At 40.2% G+C, this 14,001-nt stretch overlaps 1 long non-coding RNA gene across 3 annotated transcripts in view; it reads left to right on the top strand.

Moving 5' to 3' along the window:
• The window catches only part of LOC141410981 (uncharacterized), a 178,806-nt gene that overhangs the window by 2,488 nt on the left and 162,317 nt on the right, over positions 1 to 14,001 (top strand). For 2 of the 3 annotated variants that reach the window (XR_012435819.1, XR_012435815.1), the window contains exon 2: positions 11,673 to 11,791. This is a non-coding gene — a long non-coding RNA (uncharacterized lncRNA). Of the gene's footprint in view, positions 1 to 7,567; positions 7,758 to 11,672; positions 11,792 to 14,001 lie in introns of those variants that run through there. The other variant, XR_012435817.1, reaches the window with a different exon arrangement.

Below are 14,001 nucleotides of genomic sequence, written 5' to 3'. Positions count from 1 at the left end.
TTGCTGTGGTTTGAGTGTCCCCCAAAAAGCATGTGTTATAAGCTTAATGCTCAATGCAGTGATAATTGGAAGAAGGGCCTAAGGGGAGGTATTCCGATCTTGAGAGCTACATCTTCATGAATGGATTAATGCTTACTACAAAAGAGCTTGAGGTTCAGGGGGAGTGGCTCAAGTGGTAGAGCACCTTCCTAGCAAGCATGAAACCTGAGTTCAAACCCCAGTACCAACAAAAAGGTAAAAAAAAAAAAAAAAAAAAAGGAGGTTGAAGGGCTAGGTGTGGTGGGGCGCATCTGTAATCCCGTTACTCGGGAGGTGGAGGTAGGAGGATCTCCATCAGAGGCCAGCCCAGGCAAAAGCATGTGACCCTAGCTGAAAAAGGGCTAGCAGTATGGGTCAAGTGGTAAGACCCTGATTAATGCCCCCCACCCAAAAAAAAGAAAAAGAACTTGAGGCCAAGTTTGATCTCTTATTCTGTCTCTGCATGTGATGCCTTCTGCCACGTCAAGACAACAGCAAGAAGGCCTTAGTCAGGTGTGGTCCCACAGTCTTGGACTTCCCAGCCTCCAGAACTGTAAGAAATAAATCCTATTCTTTATAAATTTCAAAGTCTATGATAGTCTCTTACAGCAGCACAAAACAGGCTAAAACAAAAAACAGGTAATGAGAAGAGGGACTGTTGCTATAACAATTAGCTGAAAATGTGGGAATGGCTTTAGAGCTTAATAGAGATGGGAAGAATTTGGAGGAATAGGTTAGAAAAATCCTGGATTATCATAAATGGTGTGTTAAGGGCGATTCTGGTGAGGCCCAGAAGAAGAGAAGTACTGTAGGGAAAGCAGAATTTCTTACAGATTAGATTACTTAAGTAGTTTTGATCAAAATACTGGTAGACCCAGACATGGTGGTACATGGCTGTTATCCCAAACATGGGAGGCTGAGGCAGGAAAATCAAGAGTTCAAGGCCAGCCAGACACCAGTGGTTTATTCCTGTAATCCTAGCTACTTGGGAGGCTGAGATAGGGAGGATTATGGTTGGAGGCCAGCCCAGATAAATGGTTCAAGAGACCCCTTCTCCAAAATAACCAGAGCAAAATGGAATGGAGGTGTGGCTCAAACAGTAGAGCACTTGCTTGCAAGTGGAGTATAGAAGGGCTTGAGGCTGGCCAACTTGAGCAAAAGTGAGACCCTATCTGAAAAATAACTAAAGCAAAAAGGGCTGGAGGAACAACTCAAGTAGTAGAGTGTTTGCCTAGCCAGCGAAAGGCTGTGAGATCAAACCCCAGTCCTGAAAAAGAACATGTTCACCCTGTAGTGTTTTGGACTTTCCAGGGCTCATCCCACAGGTTTATTTTGGAAGTAGATGGCTTGTTTGATTGAGTTTACAGATGCACAGCTGGAGAGTAGTTTGCTTCAGGACAAGTTGTGCCTTGGTCTCACCCATATCTGATTTAGATAAGACTCTGGACTTTGGATGTTTATGTTGCTGCTGGAAGGAATTAAGAATTGGGTGGGGGGGAGGGGACTGGTGGCTCATGCCTGTAATCCTAGCTACTCAGGAGGTAGAGATCAGGAGGATGGAGGTTCAAACCCAGCCTGGGAACGTTCGTAAGACCCTATCTTGAAAACACTCATCACCAAAAAGGGATGGTGGAGTGGCTTAAGCAGAGTGCCTGCCCAGCAAATGTGAGGTCCTGAGTTTGAACCCCAGTGCCACCAAAATAAAAGTATTTGGGGGCTATTGGTATGGAATGACATAACTTGTATGTGAGAAGGACATGCATTTTGGAGGATGGCAGCAGAATGTGTCCCCCCAAAAAGTGTGTGTTGAAAACTTACTGACCAGTGTGACAGTGTTGGGAGGTGGTTAGGTCAGAAGGCTCCACTCCACCCTCCCGAACAGATTAATGTGGAGTATAGAAGGGCTTGAGGCTGGCAGTTCAGTATCTGTCTCTCTATTTTTCTCTCTTATCTCTTTCTCCCCTTCCTCCCTCTCTCTCTCTCTTCCTGTATCCTACATGTTTTCTACCAGGTTGCAATGAAAGAAGGCCCTCACCAGATGTGACCCATGTTAGTTTCAGGAACTATGAGCCAAATAAGCCTCTGCTTTTATAATTCACCCAATCTCGGATATTTTATTTATCAGCAGAACAATGAAATAAGACAGTGGTTTGGCTTTTAAAAGGCGGGGAGAGCTCCCAGAGGAAGGTTATTAGAAATTTAAAAGTGATCACTTTTCAGATCCTCATGCGGGCTGTTACCTATGTCTGCTTCCATAGAAAAACGAAGTACTTTTTATGGATATAGTGGTGCATGCCTGTAAGCCCAGCCCAGATACTCTGAAGATTGAAGTAGAGTCACAAGTTTGAGGCCTGCCTTGACAACCTTGTCTCAAGATTTAAAAAAAAAAAATGTTCTAGGGGGTCTAGCTAAATGGTAAGAGCACTTGCCTAGCATGAACAAGAGCCCTGGATTCAATTCCCAGCACTGCAAAAGAAATAAAAAAGGCAAAGAAAAATGAAGTACTTAATAATCACTTTTCAGAAAATAAAATGGGCACATATTCCCACGTGTTGAGTTATACACAGTTCTAAAATTGTTACTAACCTCTCCTCCCTGCTGGGTTTGTACATAGATGGATGGAGCTGAAGTTCTCTGAAGAAGCCGCATCTCTATTAAAGATCTTGCAGACTGCTCGACCTTGATTGTAGAGAGATGGAATGTTGCATCTCTAGAACCAAAATTATCTTGAGCTATCTTGGTCCTTTTAATGGCCATTTACTTTCAACTTCTGTATCTGACCTAACATCTTTGTGACTCATAGGTAAAACTCACAAGGTAGCTAAGCTTAGCAGACCTCTAGCCTCCACTAACCCTAAAGCCAAGAAAGTTATAACATGTGAAACCGTGGAGAAAACTTCCTTGCCTTACTGTAGCCTCCGATGTAATATTCCCACCGATGTATGTGGTAAATGTATTGGTTTATGACTTTCTTTGTTCTGTGGTTGTAAAAGTTCATGCAACCTCTTCCATAGTGAAACATGTCATTCAAGGTAACTTGAGTCCATGTCCAGGCCCATGGTCACTAGTATTTAGCTCAAAATAAACTATTATTCCCTTGAACACAGAGTTGTTATTTTACAACTCTTCATTATGAATGTAATGTATTGGAGAGTTTATAAAATCACTAGCAGCACTCAGTAAACATCTTGCTCTAAACTCTAGTGTAAATTATTAAATGGTGACTTCTCTTGGGGGTCTTCTAGGGGCTGATATGGTGGTAATTACATTCATGCTTTAAATCTTTTTAGATATTTACTCTTATCTCAGAAAAAAGATAGCAAACTTTCAAAAGTCAAGGGGCTATTTATGGACAGGGTGATTTTTTGATCGACAGCATGTCAATTCCTTGAGCCATTCAGAATATAGCTTTTAAATAATAACTCAGCCATGGGAAATGCTTTTTATTGCACCAATTTCAATGATATTTAATGAGCTTCTGATTGACTGTTTGATCTCCCAGTGTTTTGTGCTACTTTTAATTCATTTCGTATAATAGAAAAAAAAGTAATTGGAATAAAATTTTGTGACAAGATAATGACCTTCCACTTTGAAATTAAATGTCTGATTAGCTTCAACATTTTAATGCTGAGATGATACTACAGCAGGAACAGGAGTGTGCATGCTATCATTCAGTAGACAACAACTAAGGGTACTCTTTTGCTTTCCTCTTGCAGGGTGTGGTGGCCATGTAATCACAAACATATAAAAGGAAAAGGGAATTTAGTGATCTTTTATTCTTGTGACTGAGCACAGCTGTCCAGAGCTCTTCAACAACCCTGACAAAGTGGTTGTACAAACCGTGCTTAAATACCTCTAGTGACAGGGCTCTCACTACCTCCAGACACATCATTCACCCAAGTATTTATTCAACAAATATTTATTGTGTGTCTCCAATGTGTTAGGTACCTTTATAAGCATCAAGGGAAAAAATGGTGAACCAGATTCTGAGGTTCACTGGGGGAATGGGGTGCAGATAATAAACAAACTAGGAAGTAGTTTTAAAGTATTTTGTCAGATAGACATAACTCTATTGAGAAAAGTAGGTGGGGGTGTTCCTTTTGTCAGAATGACCTCTCTGAAGTGGGTCATTTGAGCTGAGAGTTCACATTGAGGAAACCCATCTGTGAAGAGCAATTCAGGCCAAGGGACAACCTGCGCAAGCACCATAAGGTGGGGAGCATGCTTGATGTCCTCAGGGAGCTGAATAAGGACCCTGCAAGGGGAGGAATAAAGAGACAAGGCCTGAGAGCCGAACTGGGCCCAAGCTGTGCCGGGCCTTATATGCCAGGGAGACACGTGGGATTCATTCTAAATGCAGTGGGGAGTCTCGGAGGTAGTTAAGCTGGGGAGTGACATGACCAGATTTATATTCTTAAAAGCTAATTTTCAGAAAAGGTGAAATCGTGACTCTCATGCAGACATGAAAATGAACATGTATTAAATACTTTATTTAGCTTACTCAGTGCCCTCATAATGTTCAAAGGAAATGACAAATTTGTATGGAATAAAGGAATGTTGAACTGAGTGTGTAAATGGATTTTCCAGGGGAAAGGAGACAGGGAGAAGGGACCCTGTACCAGACAGGACAATTCACATGTTTATCACTTACCTAAATGTTAAGGTTTTAAGAATAGTTCAAAGCCAGTGAAAGAGTAAAAGCAGATAGCCTCACATGGGTGTGGCACATGTAGACTGTATAGTTTTGCACTGAAACACAATTTCTTTTCTGTAGTGCTTTTCTAAAAAACAAGAAAAAAACTATTTTGAATAATTGATTCACAGGAGGATACAAAGATAGCACAGACATGTGCCAGTACAATTACCCATTTCTTGATGGGTGCATCTGTGTACCTATAGTTATATATGTAGCATCATGCAGTATGTGACCTTTTGAGGTTTTTTCACTTAGTTTAGTGCTTTTGAGAGCCATCTACCTTTGTTACATGTATCAATAGTTTGTTCCTTTTTCCAGACAGGTGCTTTACCACTTGAGCCACATACCCCAGTCAGTTTGTTCCTTTTTATTCCTGAGTAGTATTCTGTGATATGGATGTACCACAGGTTTTTAACCAATTACCTTTTTTAGGACATTTGTTTCCTAGAATAGCACATATTTGGTGCTATTACAAATATACCTGCTCTGAATAATCATGTGCAAGTTTTTAGTGTGGATATGTTTATTTGGGGAGAATAAATATCTGAAAATGGATTGCTGGGCTGTGCCATGGTCTTTTAAATGATTCTTTCTGCCTTGTGCACAGTAAACACTAAAGATAAGATTGACAGCAAAGAGACAAGTTACGTTCAAGGCAGCAGCTGAGTGACCCTTTTAAAACATAATCATGTATCCTCCCTGCCTTCCGTTGTCTTCCTCCTCCTTAGAGTAAAATGCAGAGTCACAATTGCCAACTCATGACCTCCAACCACCCCTTGCCTCTCAGAATTCACTGGTCTCAAAATGCTCTTTCTTCAGTTATGTGTGCATAACTTTCTCCCTCTTCCAGCCTTTGCTCTACTTTCTCTTTCTCAGTGAGGCCTTCACTGATGACACTTTTTGCAATTATAGCCCTGCCCCTCCTCCTACACACAAACTCTCTATCTCCTTTCCTAACTAGCACTGTTCCTGTCTGACATTCTATTTATTATACTTGTTTGTCTTTTGTTATCCTGGTTAAGAATGTAGTCCCCTCAAGAGCAGGAGTTTTGTTTGTTTTGTCCTCTGCTGAGTCTACAGCACCTATAGTAGTGCCCAGCACATAGTAGAGACACAGTAAACATTTCTTGGATGAACAAGTGAATTTAGGGTGCTCTGGCAGCAGTCCAAATGAGAACTCAGATTGCTTGGACCAATGTATCTGTAGTCATGATAGAAAGAGAACGTGCACAGAATATATTCAGTCTGTTCCATTTTATACGGCTTTGAAGAGTGGAAAATTTATCCTCATTTTGAACTCAAATTTACTTCTTCACTTCTTCCAACTGTTGGCCCTTGAGGCTATTAGGAGGATGCTTAGTCCCCTTCCCATCCTTTCTTTGAGATGAAGTCTATACCAGTTTTCTTTCCTTTCTGTAAAGATTTCTAGAATCTTTTTGAAATGGATATGTCCTTTTAAAGAATAGGGGAAAAAAAACAGTCATCTTTGATCTAATTATATTTTTTTCATTTTTATTAGCATATATTCATTGTACAGGGGGATTCATTGTGACAATTCCAAATAGTACATAGACAATAGTACATAGACAATGTACACTGTACGTTGGTTAGATTGCCCCCATGCCCTCTGCCTCCTCAAACACTTTGCCACCCCACTTAAAGCTGTTAAGTGAAGTAAGCCAGGTTCAGAAAGACAAAGGCCACATGTTTTCTCTCATGTGGAAGATAGTTCCAAAAGATAAACAAATATACCGAACAAACATGATCATAGGAATATTTATATGTAGAACATGTTTGTAATAGTGGAACTACTCTATGGAACTATGGGGAGGAGGAAAGGAAAAGAGAATGATAGAGAATCAATAATGAAACACATAACATCTGTGCAGGTAGAGGACATAACAATGATATGTATTGAAAGCTGTTGAATAATGGGGAGAGGTAGAAGGGAAGGAGTAAGGGAGAGTAACAGAGGGAGTTGAACTGACCAAAGTAAAGTATATTCATGGCTGAGATATATTGAGAAACCTTTTGAATATTGACCTTGGAACTAATTACTATTTTTTTTTCACTAATAGAATCCTAAACTCATTCAGAGTCTTTTAATAATGAGTGACCAAAACCCAAGTCAAGTGGGTTTATGAATAAACAATGTATGCTTCATATAACCATGAAGACTTGAGATTATCTGCTGTTAAGCAAGAAGATACCTCTCCATTTTTGCTGCCTGTTTTCTTTAAGTTGATTCATTCTTTTGCAGTTTGTCCATTCCTTGGTAATGCACATGTGACCACCAGCAATTGTCAACTGTGTGGAAAGAGTATTCCCTTCCCATTGGCTCCAGAAGAAGTACCAGAACAGACCATCATTGCCTAATTGGGTATTTGATAATGGATTAGTTCATTGGTCCATGGACACGCAGTATTACGATATTGGAGCCATTTCCCTTAAAATGAAATAAACTAAGCTGGATACCAGTGGCTCACTCCTGTAATCCTAGCTACTCAGGAGGCAGAGATCAGGAGGATCACAGTTCAAAGCCAGCCCTGGCAAATAGTTCTTGAGAACTTATCTTGAAAAATTCCCTCACAAAAAAAGAGCTGGTGCAGTGGCTCAATGTGTAGGCCCTAAGTTCTAGCCCCAGTACTGCAAAAAGAAAGAATGAAAGAAAAAAAATTGAACAAATTTCCCCACAGACATATGGCAAATCATTAAAGAGTTCAGTTGAAATTTATTTTATTTAAAGTAACAAATACATCTTTTCAGGTTTTGTAAACTTAATCTTTTATTCTCTTATTCTTCTCTTCCTCCAATTCCTGAATGAACATTTCTTCCAAAGAGCTGAAAGCCTCATGGATTTAAGCATAAGCTTGAGATATCTAAAAGAATTAAGTTGGATATTTAAGCCAGAAGGGAAAAAGAATCATTTTCTCAAGAAAAGTTGAGAAGATTTGGTAATAGTGAGTCAAACTGGTGGTGATTTAGTTCGTGAAGAGTTTGCAGTTTCCCAACAAGATCAGTTTCCATCTGCCTTCTCTGAGCTGTAAGTACTGTATTGTAATAGGAAATGATTAGTTCATATTGTTAATTAGTGTTTAAAGCTAGGCCAAGGTTTTATTCCATAGTGCCACAGGAAGATTAACTTACATGGAGCAGGTCCTGAAGTCATAACAGAATGCATTAAGTTCACATCTTGGTGAGTGCAAAGCCAAAAACAAGCATGGCCAAGAAATAAAACTGTAGAAACACTGGTTACCTGCTTCAGGAAAGGAGAGCACAAAAGTTATTTCCAAAGCAAAGGAAGAGTGGGGATTTTATTCAGGAAGCCTATATCATGGGCTTAATTAATATGGGAAAGCAGTTTAGGGGTGGGCACATTCCTGAGTGTCTCAGTTTAAGGTCATAGTTCAAGAAGGAAAGATGGCAGACACATTTTTGGGTATGCTTAGGTCAAGGTCATGGAATACATGCTAGAAATGTTAAAGTGGTATTTGGGACTACTTAACTGCCTCATGAAAATGGTGGACAGGAACACCTCTGGGCATGCTCAGTTTTCTCCGAAAAGTTTTAGCTGAAACAAAAGGAAAGGACATTTTGAAGGCATGTTATTAATATAGGAGTTTTCCCCAAAGTGTCTAACTTGCTTAGCAGCTAACAAAATGAGCCAGTGAAATGCCATATTAAATATTGGCAACTTGAGGTTTTGTAACAACGCATACTATATGCCTTATTAGAATTTTACCAGTTAATCCATACCATTTGTACCTAGCCATGAAAGCAACTGGATTTGTCTGGTGTTCTAGTTGTCTGGAATATTTCATAGTTTGCTAACAAAGCTTCTGTAAGCATTCATGTATCTATTGGGTTTTGTAGGAAAAAAATTAGTTGTACAAAATTTTCTGGCTTCCATGATGTCCAAGCTCCTGGACTTTTTGGATCTGTCTTCTGGGCTAGGAAAGAATTTGCTTTGTCTTAAACATCTTGTTTTATCTTTGAAAAGTGGCTAGTGATGAACTTCATGAATTGCAAGAAGATCAATAATAGCCCTTTAGCTTACTATTTTTTGTTGTTCAAACTTCTGGGTTTTCCCCACTACCTTTCATCAAAGGTGAGTGATTACAAAGCCTTAGACTTTTTTTTTTTTTTCTATATAGGACTATATTAGTTTCCTAGGATTGACATAACAATGTACCACAAACTGAGTGGCTTAAACAGAAATTCATTTTCTTGGGGTTCTGGAGGTTAAAAGCTCAAAATGCAAGCTGGGTGCCAGGGCATGTGCCTATAAGTTGCAGCTACTCAGGAGGCTGGTGGAGGATCCACTGGAGCCCAAAGGGCAAGGCCAGACTGGGCAACATAGCAAAATCCCATCTCGGGGGAAAAAAAAAAAAAAATCCAAGATCCAACTAAAAGATATCAGCAGGATTGGTACCTTGTGAGGAAGAATGCCTTTTCCCTGCTTTCTGCTGATTGGTTTGCTGGCACTCTGGTATTCCTTGGTTTGTAGAAGTGTCACCTTGGTCTTTCTTAATTTTCACATGGCATTCTTCCCGTGCCTGTCTCTGTGTCTAGATATCTGATAACCCATCCAGCATGTGGTACTTCCTTACTGCAACTCTAAGCCTAATCTATTCAGGTTATATGATCATCTCTGTTAACCAGAATGAATTATGTCAAAAAGTCCAAGTATTTGATTTTTTTAGCAAGTCTTCTAGACTTGCATGACAGAAGACTTAAAGACGCACAACGGATATGTAGACTTGGACACAGACCATGGGTTCTTGGGAAGCTACAGACTCAGAGCCAATGTGTAAGTGACTGTTAAGAAGAGGCAACTTTGTCCATTCCATTCATGCTTCTAGAAATGTCCAATATGCTTTAATGAACCTCCCAGGGAATGCTGAAGGACAGTTACTTTGGGCTGACATTTCCGTGTTCTTTTTTTTCTAACCCCACCACAAAACAACATTGACAAAGAGTAAGTTATTCCAGCTGAGTCACTAAAGATCACTGAATACATGTAAAAACAAATTTTAGTCAGTCAATCTTAACCCTTACTGGGAGAATTTTGATACCTGGATCCCTCTCTAGGCCAAGTAAAATAGAATCTCTCAGATCAGATCTTGGTGTTTTGAAAATCTTTTCAGGTAATTTTGTTATACAGCTATCTTGAGGATCACTGCCTGAAGTCATGGCAATATCCCTGGTGTAAACGGATCATGGTATCAAGGTGAACTCTTGGAAGACCAGAAATGCTCAGATGCCTGAGCATTTTGCATTTATGAGAAAATAGTGCATCTCCGTCTCCCCAAAGATAAAATTACTTTAGTTAGCATTCATATTTTCCTCAAGTCTGAGCAAGGTGCTAAGTCAAAAAGAAAGAAATGAACTTAGTGCAAAGAGGATTGAGTCTAATGACAGGTTTATTTATTATATAAAAGAAACTCTTAATGAGGGAAATACATTCAGCTCAGGCAAGCACTTTCTGTGAGAAGTCAAACCAGTGATTTAAACTTTTAGTCTTTTATATTATGATCTTTTGGTTGCAAGAGACCAAAATCCAAGTCAAACCAGATTAAGCACAAAGGGAAATTTATTGACTCATCCAACTCTGAAGGACACTAAGGTATCTCATAGGAAGGAAGGACCACAGGAATTTGTCTGCAGGATTAGATACAGGCTCACTGAATTCCCCTCTAACTCTCATCTGTACATTTGCAGGCAAGATGTGCTCTAGCAGCCACTACATGTATTTTCCTAGCTCAAAATTCACAGAAGAAAGACAGCGGTCATGTCCCATCCTTGTAGTAATTGTTACTGCCTCAGCAAGAGGGTCCTTTTATGGGTAGGCCTGGGCCACAGGGCATCCCCAGAACTTCAGTTTAGTAAATGTGATTCCCTAATCAAGGCATGCTGGGTAGACAAAAGCAACTGCTCTCTCCTGCATCTTTAAGAGCTAGTGAACTAATAGTATCTCTTTCAATCTTTAATAAAAGCCATTTCTGTGGGATAAAAATGTTCCCTAAATCAAGTTAAAAAGAAAAAAAGCCTTCTGTGGAATTGTAAAGGAAAAAAATGAAAGGATAAAAGCAGGCAGTCATGAATGTCAAAAGTGGCGGTCAGATGATTTTATGCTTTGCTGTCTCTCTGTTCTAGTTGATGAAATTTAGGAGGATTGATCTGGGTTTGTTTGTTAACAGATACACCTGCACAAACAGACACTGGACACTCCCTCCCACACTGGCTCTGTAAAGCAGGTCATGCATTTTCTGTAATGCACATGACAATAGCTTTACTTAGGTTCCTTTCCTTCTAAGAAAGAGCCTAGTTTTCACCCTAACACCCCCCACCCGCCCCCAGGAGTGAATTCAGAAGATAAGGAATGCTATTGCCTTGGGGAGCTCATCCCTTGATCCTGTGGAGACATGTGTTTTCAGCCTATTGAGATCATAGTAGGCATTCCAGATTTTCAAGAACACAGATCTTGTTTCGAATAAAGATTTTTCTATGACGTAAATGTGAAAGAGTTTTTCTTCTTCCTCTTCTTCTTTTTTCCCCCTTGGAAACTTCTAAACTGCTCCATGTCCCAAGTGTCTCATTTTGGCTAGTAGGAGGGTAACATGAAGGTTGTTCTGAGTAAAAATCGGGGTAGTGTGGTATAGAATTATGAGATCGTAGGATGTGTTAAACATTTGCTACCCATGTGTCTGAGAAGGACCGCAAAGAAGTTAAGAGGAGGGCTCTAGAGTCAGTTGCCTGGGCTTTCCTTTGGCTCTTTAACTTGCAGGTTTGTGCCCCATTTGTAAATTGGGGACAATAATAGTGTCTACCTAGCAGCATTGTTCTGAGAGTTAAGGGAATTAAGACACAGCACTTGAACAGTGCCCGACACTCAGACAACAATACTCCTCCTCATTAGATATATTCAAATTAAGCTCTCTGTGTATATTTTTCTTAGGCTCTTAGAACATCCAGTTGCTCTGCTGGCCTCTCTGCAAACCACACAAAGTGTACAACTCTTGTAACACGTGACCCTGGATCCAGATTCTCATTCTGCCATTATGTGTGAGATCCTAGGTGAGTTCTGTAACCCTGGACAAGTTAGACATTCCTCTGAGTCCCATTTTCCTCAATTGTGGAACCAGGATAATTACTCAAAACTCATTCCTCTGCTGCATAGGCAGGTTTGCTAGTGCCCCTCCTTCCACAGAGGCTTGGCACAGTGCATAGCCCTGGGAGGGTAAGTGAAGCCAACCAGGATCCACTCACATGTGGCCTAGTCTCTCCTCTCACTGACAACCTCTCTGTAAGTGGATGACACTCTATATTGCACTGTGACTTGTTTTTAAGTCTCTCATTTTATCCCTGTTTGGCTCCCAAGTTTTTGCTATTGTTGATTTCAGAGAATAGTTTAGTTGCCAAAACTGGTCAAATGAGCTACTTTTAAAATTAATCAAGTGATATAAAGTATAGCTTTAAAGAATGGTTCTAACAGTTCCCCTTCACAGAACCATTTTGTAAGACATTGTTGACAAAAGGGGAGGATTTATAAAATTCACACTGGAGAACTCATTTTACTGTCTACTCAGGAAAATCCGTATGTCCTATAAGTCTACCTTCCTAAGCCAGAAGAGCAAGATAAATCAAGACATCGATCATCATCAGATAACCTTATGTAGAGGTATCCAAAAGATCAACATTTAAAATTTATTATGCCGGGTGCTGGTAGCTCACGCCTGTGATCCTAGCTACTCAGAAGGCAGAGATCAGGAGGATTGCAGTTCAAAGCCGGTCTGGGCAAAATAGTTCGTGAGAACCTATCTCACAAAAACCCATCACAAAAAGTGCTTGTGGAGTGGCTTAATGTGTAGGCTCTGAGTTCAAACTCCAGTACTGCAAAAAAAAGAAAATTATTATTACTCATGTCCATTGTGAGGTCTCCTTTGGGCTACTGGTTTAGTCCTGTCTGAATGGCCTAGGGTTCTAACTCAGCTATTTAATTTAAAATTGGTTCAGTAGCTCATGTTTATGGATAAATGAGCAAAACAGTAAAGATCAAAAGCAAAAAATAAAATTACTGTGGAATTCAATATTTCAGAAGCTAGAGCTGGGTAAATGTTATGAAGTGTGGCGCTCAAAATGAAAGGCCCTCACTTACGATAATATGCCTAACAAGGAAATGAGATTGACACAGCAATTCTCTGTTTTTGTTGTCCCCTGAGGTTAGAGATTATGCAGTGCATGTTTCTGTTTTTAGCTTCTTTGGTAATTCCTATGGTGAGAGACTACACTCTGCATATTTGTCACAGTTGCACTTCTGTCAGGTGCCAGGGTCTCTGAGGTAGCACAGGAAGTGCTGTTTTCTGAGCCTTGAACGAACCTCCTTCCCCATCCCAGTAGATGCCAGGAGCCCCTTTCTTAGGGCTGATTTCTTTGTTTATGTTCAGTTGCCAGGGAATTCCACTTGGGAAACCTGAACCTATCTCAGCACGAGTTGATGCTGTGTGAAATGATGTTTAACTGGGGGACCCAATGACAAGAGGTCTACATTCCTTATTTGATGGGACATGGTAATCCTAATGCCTTTCAACACAAAGTGAAGGTAAATTAAGAACAGGAAGAGCACCATGGAGAAGAATGAAAACAAACTAGTTAGGCTTTGTTATGATAAAGGACCATATGTTTGGTTTGGATCCATTGCCTCTTTGATAATGATTATTGGGTACGAGTGTCATCAATAAACTCAAGATATTAGTCAGAGTTCTCCAGAGGAAAAGAACATAAATAGGTAGGTAGATAGGTAGGTAAGTAAGTAGGTAGGTAGTAGGTAGATAGATAGATAGATGTAGACTTTTAATATGGACACAGCTCACACAATATGGAAGCTGAGAAATCTTATGATTTCCATTGGCAAGCTAGAGACAGAATCCCACGAGAGCTGATGGCATATCCCGATTTGAGTACAATGACATGAGCACCAGGAGAGGCAATGGTGCTCTCTCCAGTTCCAGTCCAAATGTGAAGGCCTGAGAGCCAGGAGGGCTTCTGGTATAAGTTGTAGTTCAAGTGCAGAAGAAGACTGATATCCCTGTGAAGCAGGATAGATTAGGGAAAGCAAGGCATAGGAAACAGGAGCCAGGAATTCAGAGATAAACATTGTATTAGTGAATAGCTTGTTTAAAAGTACACAGGTTGCTGGTGGCTCACACTTGCCTAGCTACTTGGTAGTCTGAGATCAGGAGGCTCATGGTTCAGGACCAGCCTGGGCAAATAGTTAGCAAGACCCC

This window comes from Castor canadensis, chromosome 9 (assembly GCF_047511655.1).
Source record: "Castor canadensis chromosome 9, mCasCan1.hap1v2, whole genome shotgun sequence".
In the NCBI taxonomy this organism is placed as follows: domain Eukaryota; kingdom Metazoa; phylum Chordata; class Mammalia; order Rodentia; family Castoridae; genus Castor; species Castor canadensis.
Note: the sequence above shows the minus strand (reverse complement) of the source record. Positions and strands in the feature narration are given on the sequence as shown.